Source organism: Rhopalosiphum padi, chromosome 4 (genome assembly GCF_020882245.1).
Source record: "Rhopalosiphum padi isolate XX-2018 chromosome 4, ASM2088224v1, whole genome shotgun sequence".
In the NCBI taxonomy this organism is placed as follows: Eukaryota; Metazoa; Arthropoda; class Insecta; order Hemiptera; family Aphididae; genus Rhopalosiphum; species Rhopalosiphum padi.
The window spans coordinates 28005253-28022253 of record NC_083600.1 but is presented as its reverse complement, the minus strand read 5'-3'; the positions used below and the strand labels follow the sequence as shown (position 1 = coordinate 28022253).

At 30.0% G+C, this 17001-nt stretch overlaps 1 protein-coding gene across 1 annotated transcript in view; it reads left to right on the top strand.

Moving 5' to 3' along the window:
- The window catches only part of LOC132930977 (gamma-aminobutyric acid type B receptor subunit 2-like), a 280952-nt gene that overhangs the window by 86180 nt on the left and 177771 nt on the right, over positions 1 to 17001 (top strand).

Here is a 17001-nt window from a genome sequence, read left to right as displayed (position 1 = left end):
TCATTAGAAATAAAGGCTTCAAGTTCCAGTCCATTAGCCTCCATGTCATTATTGTAATTTGTTTATATGCGTACATAATATTATTATAATAATATGGATATTATTCAATAATTTATTTTATAATATTATACGGACGAATATCAAAGGATTCCGTCCACCCCCCACCACCGCCGATCGCCGACATAATAACACGTGACGCGTGCTGTAGTAGTCGTGCTGCACGAAATTCAATGAAACGCGTATACATAATATATGTATGGCGCTTTACACACACACGCGCACGCACGCGGCGCGGAAAGAAAGAAAAAAATCAAATATCGATGGTCTGTGAAGGGCGCCAAGGGTTGGTGGTGGCGATGACGTATATTATTATTATCTTATATAGATCGTCCTTGTGACAGGCGTGTGTAAACGCGTCGCTCGAAAACCGTGTCACGGTCGACGGAACGCGCGCGTTGTACACAATCGAATGATTTATGTATACAAAATGTGTGTACGGCCGCGCGACGCAGGACGGGACGAAGAGAACGCGCGCGCGGTCGCGGCGATTGACTGACAGCACACCGCGAGCGCGGGGACAGTTTGGTGTTATAATAATATAATAATTATAATAATAATATTATAATGCGGTGCGCGCGAAACGAACGCATACCACCGCCGCCTTCTATAGTCACTCGCAATAGATGGCGCTTATTGGAGGTACACGCCGTAACGACCCCGCGGTTTACCGTCAAAAACTATCGTTTCCTGATCGAACGGCCGCCGAACGTAAAATTATGTTTAAAATTGATTTCGATTTCATAGAGACGAGCAGTAAACACGACGCACACAATATATATATATATATATATATGTGTATAGGTAATACCCGATAATGGCTATATAATATATAATATGAGTATATCGGTATCGTTTTGAAATTCTCGAATATCGTAATCGAGTTTGTGGTGATACAATATTTAAATATTAAATATAGTGGTTCTACGAGAGGACAGTGATGGAAAAATATGAAACGAACGATTATTGTTATCAATTATTATAGTTATTGACGAAAGTCGAAACAAAACTCACTTCAGCGCCGCGAGGTCTACGCACAGACGACAGAGAACGTATAATATTATTTTAGCGCCTTCGTCTCGATAGCGTCATGTCGTATAAACGCGCGCGAGTCACAGTCGGTTTCCGTAATGTTTTATGACGATCGCCTCTATTTCCGCGCGTGCGACGAAGGCATGGAAGTCGGTCGGTGCAAGTTACAGGGAACGGTGTTATGTGTTAAACGATCGTCGGACTTTTTCCAGTCGATCGGTTTGCGTTTGAATTTTAGATTTAAAACGCACGTCTCCTCGCGGACACGACGGAGGCGACGGTCAAATCGTTTGGTCACATAGGTCAGTGTTTTTTTTATCGATAAAAAACATAATATACAGCACTCGCAGCCATATCATATACGTATACATGTAATATATATATAATATGGTTTACTACGACGCGCCGTGACCCTCAAAAGTCTGAATTATTTATGACGTCGAAATGATAAGCAGTAACCGCGTACACGTCATATACTATTTTATATTTCCATCTATACGACTGGAAAAGTCTCGAATAAAAGGTATTGTTACACACGCGGCGTCGAGTGATGTCCGGTCGCTGCAGTTTTTTTATATACGGTCACGCAGGAGGCGCAGGTGCGCGGTTTTTTTCCTACGTGGACGGAATCTCGTACGAGTATATATTATATTATTATTATGTATGCGTGTGTCATTATTGGCGTGCGCGGTGTCGAGTTCGCGTTTTAACAAGACGACGTTTTGCGAACTATCCCCCGAGGTAGTGGTAACCTAAGTGGTAACCCAATACCACACTACGTAACACACGTCTATTATATATACATTTACTCGCGTTTCATTATACCGTCGAAGTCTATATCAGAATAGTGTTGTAAAAACTATAAATATATTCATATATATATACACTACACATCATCGCGTGCGCGGAATGTAGAAATAGTATGATATTATAACGTGTGACGATGTACCTACCAGGAGGAAATCCGTAAACATTTCAAGAGAGTTGGGTCGCTGATACGTATTTCGGAGCTCGAGGTCAGCGACATAAAAAATTCCAAAAGAATAAAATATTATACCTCGTTAAGCTGAAAAAAATGTCGGTGAAGGAGGGTAGGGTCAAGCCAGTCACTCCACAAAGCTTTATTACCATTTCCGCCTCTGGGACGACGTTTCGTAATAATATTTTACAAAAATCATAGTGCGAGAATAATATAATCGCATTGCCGCCCACGATGTTCGTGTGTACATTAGAAAAATAAAGCGGCGATGAAGGTTAGGCCAGGCAAATATTATGATAATATTTTTCTCACCACCGAGATTAGTTATTTAGAACGTGAACGATTATTAATCTCGATTAGTGTACACTTTGTATACTTATATAGTATTTGCAGTGTGGTTGCACTTCCTATTATATTATGTTTTTTACCTTCGTGCAACCGATCGCATTACTTTTTAAACTCAGTCGTATAATATAATGAAGTAATGATGCGATTATGGTTTTTAAAACCGCCAAGGTCCATTGTGGATATAAAACATTTACATTTTTCAGAAAAAAATAAAACAATAATAATAAAAGAAAATCACTAATGCTGAGTTAACATAATAAATAAAAACTTGTTATAAAAAATAATAGGAATTTATAAGATTTTTATCACGTTTATTATTTTCTTTAAAAGTCGAGATTTTCTACAGTGTCAAAAACTTTTTTTCGTATAATATTTTATTGTGTATTCGTGTAGGTACCTCTTATTTAATCTAAATAATTTATGCACGTTGAAACAAGTAAACATCAAGTGCATTAATTTCAAACGTAATTAGTGTTGTTTTTAATGATAAGAACGCACAGGCACCGTGGTGATGTTGTTATAGTATAATAATATAATTTACTGGTGCTCGTTAAACTCGTGTTAATTTCAATGTAATTAGAGAATAAAGAACGTGGACTACATAACGAAAAATGTCGTTTCGTTTTCTAAACAGCAGGCCGATTATAGCATTTTCAGCTGCTATACTGCTGTAATAGGTAGGAAGAAATGGAGTTTTCTCCGATAATAATCATATTGGAATTTTAAAACGTTACTAAAATGCTTAACACTGGAAAAAAGTGCTTGAGAAATTTATCGGTTCGAACGGTAACGGCGTATCGTGGAATGTAATACCATATTAATACGTGTATAAATGTATAGTCGTTGGTATCTGACATTATTATTTTTAGCCCTTAAATAAAACCATTTAAATCGGTTTTTCGTGGGTATTCATTATTATTTAAAAAATAAAAAAACACTATTCCTGTAAACACTTTTTTTCGTATAAAATAGGAATAGATACTTTAAACTTACATCATATACATGCACAGTGACTGATACAGCACATTTTTATTTGTTTCTTCAACCGAAACCCATTGAACTATTTTAAAGAAATTTTCAAATGTTTGTTAATTATCGTTTTAGCCGTTTTTGAAACGATGATTTATTGTCAATTTCAAATTTAATACCAGAATAACATACCACTATTTCGTGCGCAACTAGACGAGCGAGTACTTTGATCGTGATTTTTCTGTCGCACTATTGTGGCGAGATGAAACACTTTTATGTTCGCATATCGATAAATAACCATTACCGGCTGGAGGTCTGAGATGACCACCAGGGAGAGTAAACATTTTGTTGTACGTTTTCCGCTATTTCACAACACAATCTTACCGTGCATTTATTGAATAAAATCCAATATAGACACTATTAAACAAAAACATACAAAGCTGACGCTCGCACACAAACACCGTCATAACCAGTATATATTGTTATGACCCGTCTAAATGTGATAGTATACTATCTGCTTGACTGCACTTTGAGGTCTGTTTATTCAACGATGCAATAACGGGGCTGTGTTAGATTATATAATAGTCACCTTTATAGAATTAATACTGAAAAAATTGTAAAGAGCCGGTGATAGAAATGAAAACATATGCACATTATACGATGGGGTGGTATAGTCGTTTGGTGGACCGCTATCCAGGCAATCGGCTGTGCTTGGGTCTCCAAAATGGTACATTGTGGTCTCGACCCAGTGTTGGAATGCTTAGAAGGGCTGATGATGTGGTGTTGAACTCGAATGTATGTATATAGAATATAAATACGTATTATAGGTCGATTCCACGTCGACTGGAAGGAGGAAAAGCAAAACGTTTTAAACGGCGGCAGTGATATTCGTGCTCTGAATATATTTTCTTTACGTTTTTATAAGCGAACGGAAAATTATATTTTCCACTGGAAGGACGCATGCGCGATGTGTATACCCCTCTTCTGCCAATCCTTTAGCCAACCCTCTTGAATCCCCTATCCCGATCCCGTCATTCCCTTACCACTAAATGCACGCGCCGTCGAGCAGTATATTTGCCACTGTTCGTCGTTTATTATACGATATTGTTGTTTAGCGCGCTCAAAGATGCCACCGCCAACGTCGTTCATCCCTCGACGGTCTGCTACCACAACCACCACCACCATCAACGGTGATGCTGAAATTGGTTTTCCTTTGAAAAATAAACCTTTCCGCTAAACATATCCGCTTTGAGTTTCTAACCCCTTTCTACCGGCAGTACCTATGATATGGTGGCTTATGATAATAATAATAATAATAACAATATAATTAAATATATATTTCAACCCGGTTTTGAGGACATGAGATGTTTTTTTAATTTTATTTTTGTTATCTGTAATCGCACGCTTTATTACTCGATTACTCGTCTAAAAAACATTCCCATCGATAAGTCACAGGATTGCTTATATCGCATCGGTTCCACATCTTTCCACCGCTTTTTAGATTCAAGACTGAATGATTGATGTCGAAGTGAAGGAAGTTATATTAGGAATTTGTAATTCGCTTGGAATTTAATAAGATTAAGATAAATTTAATATGTAATGCGTAATCTGTCTACCTATAGGCTATAGTACCAGCTGGTCATTTTTTAAGTACTTACCTAGTTATATTCTAAACTTTAAGACGAGTAAAATAACGAAAGTGTGCGCCTTCTTATTGTGTACATAAATAATGTCACACCATTAAAGTATATTAACAAATTACAAAATCACTTATTGAATAAATATTTTAAATCATATTGATATACGCTGAATATTACCGCTTCAATACTTTAGCATTAATTTAGAGTTATAAGTCTATAATACGTGTATTTTAAAATATAACTAATTAGATAATATTTTTGAAAAAATAGAAAAATTGTTTTTGAATATACTAATAAGGTGAATAATTCATTTTTTTCACTTTATTTGAACAGTCGAAACTTTTTTGGCGTGTACGCTGTTTTCAAATACGCCAATTTTAACTTCTCAAAATATTGTTTACTTTAAATCCCATAACTCATGTCTTTCCTCTATATTATAAAAATTATTAATATAACAGCAAGATGAATCAACTCTCTTATTTGGTGTATCTTTACACTTAAAATAGAGGAATATAATATTATCTTAATTGGCAATATTAAGCATAGAAAAATTCGTGGAAATTTAATAAGTCGTATATAGTTAAACGGATAATGTTAAGTAGATTGTAAACAGTGTAATCTTTTGTGTCTATAATATATTGTTATTGATGACAATACAGTTATGATGGTACTCTAAACATAGGGTTGAATTATTCATATGAATCGTATGCATCATTTAGGTGGGGAAAATAAAATAAGTTACCAATTCGAACTTTGGCATTCTTGCTAGCTGTCATTCATTAAAACCGGTAAATCGTAAATTATTATAGGGTTTTGATAAAAAAAAAAAAAAACTGTGTCTGTTGTGCTGGCATAATATTTTACTTGGGTGTGTAACTTAAAAACGCTTCTCGCAATCGCCGTCACTGCAGAAGGTTTCTAGACATGAAATTACAAATAATTTATTGTGGTATAATAATTTATGCGCAATACGCATACCCAGGATATCACGTAAAATAAGAAACTCAAAGATTGTACTAATAATATATTATCCGTATGATTTGTTACTTTGACTGTTTTCCAGATATATACAAAAAAAAAATAATAATAAAAATACGTATATACATATTTCATGTCGAATAACTATATTACGTGGAATAAAAGAATACATCGGTATTTTTAATATTTGAATTTAATAATAACTTCTGTATACTTTATAGTGATAAATAATTTGTATGATAATAAATAATTATTATAGTAATTAGTAGTGAAACTAGTTACTTTTACTTACGGTATATCGTATTGTATTAATATATTATAGTTTATTAAACATGATTGTTGTGTACCTAAAAGATAAACATTTCCGGTCAGATCAAATGGTCGATTAAAAAAAAAAAAAATACTGTAAATGATGACATAAAAATATTTAAAAACAATAGAGAAACGAAAATTGAAGTATGGCAATTTCTGACTTAAACTCACATCCAATGTTTGCCACATCACATCATTATGTTATCAAAAATAATTAGTATATGTATATCGTAGTATAAATTTCAAAGAAAATAATAGTAATAATATATGTTAAGCTATAAAAAAAAAACTTTTTTCCTCGTAAACACTTGACCTGTATATACACAGAGCCCACATTGTTTTCTCGTTTTTACATATAAATCACACAGAAAAACGTGCAATCGTGTATTACGTTTTACGTGCGCATTTTTGATGTCCACTTAAGGTATTCAATACATGTCATGAATCTAAATACACGTGTGTAGTCGTCCTCTAAATCGTATTTTAACATGCTTTTTACGCTAAATAAAAACTTGCGTATTGTTTTTCACGACACCGCGTAATAAATTGATATTTTTAACAATTTAATCGAATCGCTATTTGGTCTATGTCATTAAAAAGCCGCCAAACACTCGTAATTATGGCTAAAATCATATCACACGCATTCTGCCTGGCTGTAATATAATATATTGATATTGTAAATTTCTTATAGCGTGAAAAACCATAACATTATTTATATTTTATTATTATAATATTATACATATATCCAAGACCCGCGCGTGTGTCATCTCAAGCCCGTTCTTTATTATCACGGAGTCTCATCAATCAGGTAAAACTATTTATGATTATTTAACGAAACGTATAATTATTATAACAATCCTTCGGCCTGCTACACATCTGTGTACCCAATGAGTATCGTTTCATCGCTTGCTCTGCGTAAATACCAGGTCATCAATAAAGTAAATTATATTATATTAACATTTTATTTCAATGTATACGTTATAAACCACACCCGGCATAACCATAGGATTGATGAAATATTATGGTATACCTAAGTGCCCCGTCTATGATATCATTAACATCAATAACATCTCATATTCCCCTGTTTACTGTTAATCTGTCACTGATACACCGCACCAGAGATAGAAAACGTTTCAATGGTTACCATAATATAATACGTAACAAAATAATAATATGGCACGCCATTTGCACATGCATCGATGTACTTCTCACTTGGGGCCGCTATAACGCCGTCAGGTCACTGTTTTCAATGTAATAATATATTATTGTATACCTTAGAGGTATACACGCATACATGTTCTGATATTAAATAGAATTAAATGTCGAGAGTATTAAAACGTCCTTTACAAACATGATGGGTACTCGCACCATTATTTTATATTAAATTCAACTGAATCATTTGACTATGGTGGAAAATCGGATTTTTTCTTTTCTTTCTTTTTTTTCGACGAAGTCCATTATTGTACCTTAGTCTGAACACAATACTGTGAATTCTAGTATTATAAACATATAAAAAAAAGTATACTGCTTAGGGTACATTACGATATGTTTTATTGCGTTCTCTCGGAATGGCATTAAGTACTCGGCTATTTAGTTAATAACGTTGTAAAAATGTATTAATTTACAAAGTATTTACATTCCTTCGTTCAAGTTTGTATTTCATTAGATAATATGTTTCACAAAACTTTAATGCACCATTATTTTTATAAACTCTTAATTGAATTCTAAAATAAATATTGTATGTAGGTATATTAATGGGTACATTTATGTGGATTATGAAAACGAAGGGGTTAGATTTAACCTGCTTCTAAACTTTTGGTATTTAGAGTAATGGTGTTCTTAAATTGTTGATAATATTTGAAATTCACTAACAAAGTTTATTATATTTTCATAGCCAATAAAATTATATAGGTAAATACTAATAATTAAAACGCTTAATTAACAATTTTTATGTAATTTAATATATTATTTAGAAAGTATATTTCTAACTTTCACAAATTAAATATAAATTTACAACTATGGTTTTATAAAAGTATATTTTTAAATAACAGTACATGTTATTTATTTTGTTCAGAAAGTAGTTTAGTTATTTAAAACATAATAATTATTGTAATTGAAAATTGGATAGTTTCTTTAACATTTTTTATAATAAAATTAAAAAATGTCCAATAATAAGAGAAATAAAACAAGTACTTTGTATACCAACTGGAGAACACGATAATATTTTTATTAAAAAAAACTATATATATGTGTGTTACTACATATTTTTTTCTCCAAAGAATGGTTTTTAAATTCAAATTTCTGTTTAATATTGTTTCTTTTAAGTATCCATCCTTATGAATGTTTTTCATTTGAGTTTTATTTTTATTTCAAACTTCTACGAAAATATATAACCGAGTTCCTCTATGCCGGTCGTCTGATATTATGTTAGGTATTTTGTAAAATCAAAAGTAGGAACATAACAACAACGTCACAACAAAGTTGTTTTTGTTAAAATTGTGAATTTACTAGGGGAAATAACCCGACTTTACAAAATATAATATATCATAATATAATGTCATTATGCTATGTAAGTATTTTAAAGTTATTTAAATTCAAATGTAGATTGTTTTATTTTATATATTTTTTTTATCTCGTAAAAATATATTTGAAACTAAACGAAAGATTTAAATAATATATGTGCATAATAATAAATCTAATTACGACGCCTTTCAAGTTTATAATATTTCTATCGTAAAATATTTTTGTTCGTCTCACTTGCTGTAGGCACACGCGTAATCTGTGTTTATCTGGAAGTAGGAATGTATTATTGACTTTTTGAAATTAGTACGATTTAATAATATTATATATTTAAATTTTTTTGAAATAGTATAGAACAATACGATACTCCAGGTTTAGTGTCATTAATTTTTTTCGTAAAACAATACTCATAATAAATTCTTTGTAAGTTTTTTCTTTATCCATATTTTTGAGTTCATCAACTTATTTTAAATTGTGTCTGCGACACGCAAATCGAAAAATTGCATGCGCTATTGCGCTGACTTCTTAATCGTATTTTCCAAATACGAGTATTGTTGTTGTCAATCAAATGTGTTTAGCTTATTTCCATGGTCTTGTGATATTGACAATATTATATTTCATGACACGTCACGATGTGTTACCGTATTAGCTTTTTTTTTTATCTTTTTGTAGATAGCACCACAGTCATTTTCTATGTATCAATGTCATCAAACAAATTGGATTTTCAATAAATTTTTTCACTTTTACAAACTCTATAGTATCAAATAATATACATTCGATATACTTATTATATAAAAAGACGTGTCGATCGTAAATAAAATGATAAGGAAAAATAAATGAGTAAAATTTCGATATAAAGAATCGAAGAAATATCGCCAAGTCACCGATATGCATGCACGTACTCTTTACTATATAATAGTAAAATATAGAATAGTACTTCATCTTTTTTATTTCAATTGATCTTTTACATTGTATGAATACAATTTAATATTCACAGTACGTACGTCGTACGTATAAGTGTGTTATAGTCAAATTATAAAAATGAAATACCAAAACAATAATTTTTGCATAATATATATTATATACGAAACTCGTATTAATCAACGAAAATAATAACATCATTTTAATTTATCTGAGAGCCGATAGCTTATTACATGGAAGTGGGTTTATTTATTTTATTTAATTCATATCACATATATATTAAAGTTATTAGAATACGAAGAAACAAAATTACCAACGGCGAGGGTAAGGTAGACTTATTGAGAGCAAAGTTTAAACGTTCGAGCGGTTTCACTTAAGTATATATTAGTATACTAGAATAAGCCCCTTCAAAAACAAGCATATATTATCTACCTCATACTACTTGTTTTATAAGGTTTTGTGTTAATACCAGTTGTTTAGTCTCTCATGTGTATACCTGGGTCTTTAAAGTGGCGTATATTAAAAACGTTAAAGTTGCAAGTTAATTGATTGACGTTTTATTTTTTTTTAATTTAAATAAAAATTAAGTTTTTAACAAAAAGATGTGTTCTATAATTGCTTGGAACTCTTAGGTAGAAATATAAGAGTACGGTCCAACGTTTTAAATGAGTCTACTATCTATAAAAAATTTCATCAAAGTGTGAAATGTTTTTATCTAATGAAAACAAATTTAAATAGGTACTGTTATCGATAAGACTCGTTGGTGGAACGACTTCGATAGGAAAGCTTATTGCGGTCGGTCTTGGAAAAGCTGCAATATTGCACTATCCTTGCAAGAAATTCTTTAAAAGTCTCGATGCGATTTTCCGTCGGATACTTATATGGATAATTTAACGCAGTTACAATTAATGGTAACCTTATACACATTACTATAATATTATGCATATTACTTATTGTTGTGGTTATTTGATTAAAGTTTGATATGTTATATTCTTAACTGTACTACGGTTAAACAAATATCAACAACAAAAGAGCAATACTGTGTTGTAGACAAATTAGGACAAACCAAAACGATGTAACGGCCATATAATATTACAAATTACTCCTAAAGTCCTAAGTATAGTAGGTAAACACGTGAATACCGTATATATATTATATTGATACACAAACATAATCAGTTATACCACACATTATATTATAACACACTTACACTGTAGTAAATCAAAATACGCTGAATAGGCGCATTGTGTGATTTGCGAGTTTGCGACTAACATACACAATCAGCTCAATATAAACGGTTCACTTAATAATGTCTGCTTAATGACGATCATAATATACGTAGCCAATAGCCATAACCTTCTGTTGTATATAGCTGGTCAAACGTTCTGCACTCAAGCGTCATTGATTTATGATGTATTAGATTTAACTAATTATAAGAGATTAAATTTAAATACAAATACCCCGGAGACAATTTTTTTCTTTCAATAAATGTATGTTAAAAATTTCACATGTAAACATAATATATAATCGCGCTTTGCACAACTATTATACAATTTTATTTTCAGTTTTACTACAATTTAATGGCATCAATACTTAAACACTCTTTATTTAGCTTCTGAATGCTTTGCAAAGCTATTTATTAGGTCGTCTATTATAAGCGCTATTCATGTTTTTATGATTGCGCTTATTAAAATAATGACGAAATCAATAAACCATTTCTGAACAAGAACAATAGAGCGATGCCATTAGCGATTGCTAAAAAACCTCCTGATCCCAAGCAGACATTAAGTTGAAATAGTATACTTTCTATATAAATTACCACCTATTTTGGTACCTTCAGTTGGCCTAGTTCCAACATTTTTCTTATCTCATTATTGTTCTTAATCAACTTTTAATTGTTTTAAATTAAGTTTGTACTTCATATATTAGATACACATGGCATGGATTTTAATTAAATAAATAAATAGAAAATAATACTACATTAATTGTCTATATAAATAATTACCAAAACTATATTAAAATTAAATTAAATGTAAATATAAAATGAAAATAAACTGTTGTTAAAAATCATAAAAATTAGCAGGATAGCTTTAGACAATGGTTAGTTTTTAAAATCAAAATCTAATAATTCACTAATCACAGAAGGTTACCAAAAAATAATGTTAGCATTCCAAATTCTAATACATAATATTATGAAAAATATCAATAAAATTGTTTTATTTTTAACCATTAGCATTTATCTTGATGGACAAGATGACATTGTTTTTTTTATAAGATGACTTTTATAAAACTGTCTAAGATTGTCTTTATATTTACTGATTTTGATAAACCAATATTTAATATAATAAAATATATTATATATTATAATATAATATGTAGTCCCGTATGTCATCATTTAGTTGGATTATATCTTTATCAAGATTTATAGTTGTGTGCATTAGGTTAAAAGCAATTTGCATTAATAAGCCTTTGTCAAAAAATACTATCTTAAGTGGTATCAAATAAAGTTTTATCCTTTTGGTTAGCAAGCCGTCTTACATCGATCTTGAAAGGTAAAATAAGGTACAACTTAAAAAGCAAAATTTCAAAATATTTATTCTTTAAAATTATTTTTTAATATATTATTGCGATACAATTTTCTAAATAGATCTTTCTTAAAAAAAAAATATTAACTTTCATAGATTAAAGTATTGAAGTTATATGATCTAATATAAAATCTATATTGTGTATTAAAGCCTAGTTCCGGTGATCAATAATAGTAACTATATTAGTACTAGAATGTTAATGAAATTTGATATACAGATACAATAACTATTTAATTATATGGTAATTAAAATAGGAAGTTATTCAAATCTTCGAACATTCAAATTTCAAATAAGATTTACCATTTTAATATAAAAATAGTTTTAATAATTTCTATGGTTGCTTCCCATTTTTACTTCGGGGTAATGAAAATTAGTATATAGCGTGTCATGTATGGAATTAATTATAGTATGACTAGTAAACTGATAAACTAATTACCAAAATATTATTTAAATTCGATCATTCATCGATGTTTTTTTTTAATTTTAAGCGTAAATATATTTAGCATTTTGATTAATATTGATATACAAAGTGTAAAAGCAACTAAAACAATTTAATCACACAATTTTTATAAACATAAATATAGCATAAAGAAAAAATATATAACTAGGGTAATAACGCGTGTATGATGGTGCCTATTATTCATAGGTGTCTATTCGAATAAATAGCGATGTTCAGTGAAGCATACGAAATAACACGGGAGTGAACCGTTTTTTTTAGACGATTTGATAAAATATTTCATTCAATTGATTTTTTTTATCGTCAATAAGCAGTATTGAGACCAAAAAATAAAATAAAAAGTCATCTATAGGCAAATAATTTTTAATCAGAATAAATTAAATTATACCTTTGAATATTATTGGCATTATGTTTAATTAAAATATGAAACTACAACTTTTTAATAACAAAAAAATATTCCAATAGTTCACCTAATTTTAAGATATCTTAATGTCGTCGTCTGCAGTAATTTAAAACTATGACCAATATTGATTTTTGGTTTATGGTACAAAATAATAGTGGTTGATCTTTGCTATACTGAATAAGGAATTTTCAAACTATAAAGTTTGTAAGTACTTACCTATGTAATAATTAAACACTTTAAATCACTGAAAATACTTGTATTGATCAATATTGTGTCAGTGGATTAAAATTGCGTAATGTTATATCGTCCTTTTAACACGCAGACGTTGGTGGACACATCATAAAAATATTATGTAGTGTGGCGCTTTATAATTTTTCTTCACTGCGTGTTCGGACGACGAGTTTATCTGCGTAGGTGGTCAACAATGACCGCGTGTATAGATCAATATATTATATGGCTCGGAAAGCGGAGATCGCGGGCTCTTGGCGCGGATGATAAAAAAAAAAAAAATGAAAAACTATCGAATAAAAATAAAAAATACAAATTTATAATTTTCGTTTGTTTCGCCGTGACGATGTATAATATTACACGATTTTATCCCTAAGGCCGAGAGAGTCGTTGAAAGATTAATGATGTGCAGCAGACGAGCGCGTGGAGGACTTATTTCGCTGCATCAAACTATCGCTGCACCATCAATTATTGGGTTACCACTGGTCGATTTCCCAACGGTCCTCTGCGGTGTGGTCCTCATCGCTCGCCCTTTGTCGTCGTCCTCCTGCCAGCCCGTTATTGCATTAATCATTATCATTGGCTATTAATTATATATTTAATGTCTCGTTTTATCATTACTATATTATTGTTATTACTATTATCATCACTGTTTAATGCGGTTGACCGTTTGATCCACTCCACAAAGTGCACCGCAGTGGCCAGAGTGATTACACAAAATGCACGCGTCACGTATCGAGAAATATAATTTATACATCCATATGAGCCACGTTTATTTTTGATAATATTATCAATGATAATACCATATAATATGTATATATTATATTATAACTTGCGAAATATCCCACCACGTGTGTCCTTGCTAGCGCCTGCAGCTCATCGTATATGCCTTTCTCCACACCCACACCGTTCACGCGAACTTTAAAACTTACATAACTATGTGAATACTTTATGGAATTATTAATTTCCATTAAGTATTCATATAGCTATGTACGTTTTAAAGTTCAAGCAGGAGCTGTATATAGGATATACTACTTAAAATGTATACGGTTCGGTCCCGTGGGATATAATATGGGCTAGGACAAATTATGGCGAGATAGCCTCTAGTAGTTGTTATATGTAAATATACATCATACTACCAATTTTCTAAATTAATATTTATTGCCAACAATCGTAAATCACCAGGAATCATAATATAGATCAATAAAAAAAATTGTCTGCTTATTTTTTTTATATATAATATATATTATGTATATTATTATATATGGACTAAAGTTCATAAAGTCATAAATATATATAAGTACTTGGTCAATTCAGCCAAACGATACGAGTTTAGATAAGTTTTTTCTAACAAGTATGGTATTGTTGTATAATATATACCATTTACTTTTGAAACTTTCGTTGTTATCGTTAACTTATAGTTGTTTTATGTTTTAATAATTTAATATTAAATTCGTTATAAGCCTAAATAGCGTAAGTGTTGTTAAAACGTAAAACATGTTGTCTATTGTACGATCTTCGTAAATGTCCTACCAATGTGTCGGTTGTTACTTAACCTTACATAGGTTACATACGTAGTACGTATATTATTTCGCATATACTATTGGATAAGTCATAAATAATGAGCTGTGCACACAAGAACACGCGAATTGAACCGGAAATTAATCATCCATCAGATTATTGCGATTTTATAAATACTCACTACCCATACTATACGAAAACGTAATGCAGTTTGACATATTCCGCGCCGTAGATCGATCGTGCCTACATCGTTAGTGCGTTAGTACGCTTTATCCGCGCAGTCTACCTAATTATGATATTATTATATTAATTAATTACTTGTATACTATTATCAATATTTATGAATAATCTCTTAAATATTTTATTTGTATAGTAAAATGTTTGATTAAATTCTACTCAAATGATGTTGTATATGACGCATATATGTGCAATGCAAGCCGACAATATATATCTGATTGGTGGCTTGTCATTAACAGGCATAGATACAGGATTTTAATCGAAATGTTCGTTGCACATGCATATATGCATATTATATATGTATTTGATATATTACACTAATTTACACAATAAAGGCTCATATTGCATAACGATTTTGAATTATAATTTACTAACTTACTGTTTATCTGATTTTCATTTTTACTGAATGTTTTTTCAATTTTGCAAATAATTTAACTGATTGCATCTAATTGATGTTTTAATGGTTATTAGTAACATAAAAATAAAAATATAATGTTTATGATTATTAAAAATAAAATATAATGACTAATGACTAGATACATGAGTACATAGGTATAATTTGAAATATTATTATAATATTACAGTAGGTATATATTATAGTTTTGATATTTATATTAATATCCATAGTAAATAATAATTTGTTTTTATACAATTTAAATACGGTTATGAGTTTTATTTATGTTTAACATTCAAAAAATACCTTTTTTTAGTTTTTTGTTAATTATTTTTCGATGACGATTTTATGTTTCTTTTACAGTCACTAATTGAACATTGTTATTGTTTCCATTCGATTTTCATTTATTTAGATGATGTATAAGACCAATCAAACAAAGAATTAATATTAAAGGTTTTAATTGTTATTAATTATTTTTTTTATGTTTTTATAAAAATATAATTCACAAGAAAAAATGTTAGTGTCATATTCACAATAGGGTATAATAATATATATTAATAAAGTTATGATTAAAGTCCAACTGTCTATCTGATATGATCATTGCACTGCATGTATATTTAAATACATACCTATATAGTATATATATAATACAAAAAGGTCTGAAATTTTAAGCTTATCGTAGGACTCGTGTAGGTACCAACACGCCATGCTACCTCTATAATAGGAGTTTTGTTGATAATTAAAAAAAAAAAATTAAACCGGATTGCTGAAGTTTTTTTTGTTACTTTCATATCTATAGATAATAAAATTAGTGTATAATGTTTGGCTTAAAAAAAATGATGTGTAATATTACTATTTTTATTTTTGTATACCCATTTAATAATTGTAATATAAAATTGTTTAACTTCATAATATGTAATGTTCGTTTGTTTCGAAAACATCTTAAAATAATTATTGTTACATAAATAATTTTAAATATTTTTTAATTAAAATAATAACAACACACTAATACGAGTTACTTTTGAAACATATATTTACTTCTTTTAGAAGTAAGAGACAAATTATTAAAATAATGTATAATGCATTCGATGCATTCATTTTAATATTACTCATTCTTTTATTCTCTGATAGTTAATTTTTTATCTTTATTTTGCCTTACAAATAGTTTTTTGTTTTTAAGTTGTTTATGTTTGATTTTAAAAACCATTGAATTTTTTAAATCCCATTTCATCGTTACTTACTCTAATTTTCACTAAATGTTTTTTCCTCCGAATTTATTTTAAGATGTTTTAAACATTTTGAAGGATTTGCTTTTTAATGTCTGTTTGAAGCCGTTTACGTTTAGCATATTATTTAAAGTAACTTGTGAAATAAATTGACTTTGAGAATAATATATTATATATTTGTGAAAATTAACTCA